This window comes from Sapajus apella, unplaced genomic scaffold (genome assembly GCF_009761245.1).
Source record: "Sapajus apella isolate SASKATOON/1434 unplaced genomic scaffold, GSC_monkey_1.0 scaffold23, whole genome shotgun sequence".
NCBI lineage: Eukaryota > Metazoa > Chordata > Mammalia > Primates > Cebidae > Sapajus > Sapajus apella.
Window position 1 is genome coordinate 1083364 of NW_022436963.1, and position 1585 is coordinate 1084948.

Here is a 1585-nt window from a genome sequence, read left to right on the forward strand (position 1 = left end):
AGAACAGCTTAAGACCATTCAGTGGTTGCTCCTACCCATTCAGTGGCATGAGCAGTGGGAGCTGCAGACCAGTCTTCCGTGACAGGCTGGGTACTCCAGTCTTCAGTAGGGAACTGCTGGATAGGCACAGAGGGCACCTGCACGCCTTCAGACCAGTCGGCAACCTCAGGCTGAGGAGCAGTGAACTCAGGAGCTGGAGCAGTCCATTCGCCCTGAAATTCCTCCTTGGTCACAGCCTTTTCAGCAGCAGCCTGCTCTTCTTTTTCAATCTCTTCAGGATCTCTGTAGAAGTAGAGATCAGGCATGACCTCCCGTGTTCACAGGAAATGGTGCCACGCATGCGCAAAACTTCCCAAGCCAGCATCCACCACATCAAACCCACTAAGAGAGCTCCCTTATTGTTGCATGGGATGGCAATGTCCACGTAGCGCAGAGGAGAATCTGTGTTAACAGAGCAATGGTTGGTAGGTTAACATAAGACGCCTCCCGTGAAAGGTTGGTAGTCAGCCCTTGGGTCAGTAACCACAAGCAGCCGTGGCTCCCAGAAGACTGCCTGGATCTGGTTGGTCAAGCTTCCAGGAGCAAAGCGGCCAGCAATTGGAGTCGCTCCAGTGGCAGCAGCAAACTTCAGCACGGCCCTCTGGCCAGTATTCCTGGAGGATATAACACTGACATCAGCAGGGTTTTCAATGGCAACAATGGCACAAGCTGCCAGGAGAAGCTTCTCCCAGGTCCTCTTCAGATTTATGATGTAGATGCCATCACTTTTCCTTTTATAGATATACTGTTCCATCTGGAAGTCAAGGTTGGTGCCACTTAAATAGGTTCCTGCTGCCAGGAACTTAAGGACATCCTCCTCCTTCACTTGCAGGACATCAAGGGCTCTGGTCATTGTGAAAGTTTCCCTTTAAGTTACGACAGGAATCCAGAACAATGCCATTTGGAGCCCTCGGCAGGTAGCGAAGAAAGGCATAAAGTAAATCTTTTTTTTTTGCAGTTCATTTGGGAATTTATTTTTTCTAAAGCTGAACAAAACCCAATTATGAATTACAAACATTTAAAAGACAACTCTTAACCTATAGTGCAAACACCAGATTCCACAAAACTGAATTCCTCTGTCAGTAATCCAATACTTAGTCGTAGCTGCTGCTTTTGTGGTTATTGGCTGAAACAAAATTAAGTAATGATTCCAATTTTGAAGATAAAGTTTCAGTGTGAATTTTAGTAAAACAGTCATAAAAATACCTGAGACATATTAGAAAATAAGATTTTCCCTCATATTAAAAAAACTGCAGACTTTTATTTGAAGCCCATCTTTTGAAAATCACAAATCAGGGCAGGGCGCGGTGGCTTACGCCTGTAATCCCAGCACTTTGGGAGGCCGAGGCGGGTGGATCACGAGGTCAAGAGATCGAGACCATCCTGGTCAACATGGTGAAACCCCGTCTCTACTAAAAATACAAAAAATTAGCTGGGCATGGTGGCGTGTGCCTGTAATCCCAGTTGCTCAGGAGGCTGAGGCAGGAGAATTGCCTGAACCCAGGAGGCGGAGGTTGCGGTGAGCCGAGATCGCGCCATTGCACTC

The 1585-nt window shown here is 47.3% G+C and overlaps 1 pseudogene across 1 annotated transcript; it reads right to left on the reverse strand.

Annotated features, from left to right (window-relative positions):
* Window positions 1–907, reverse strand: LOC116559288 (annotated as a pseudogene). Its single transcript, XR_004272408.1, has one exon. The product of XR_004272408.1 is annotated as a 40S ribosomal protein SA pseudogene (transcript).
* Window positions 908–1585: the final 678 nt, after the last annotated feature.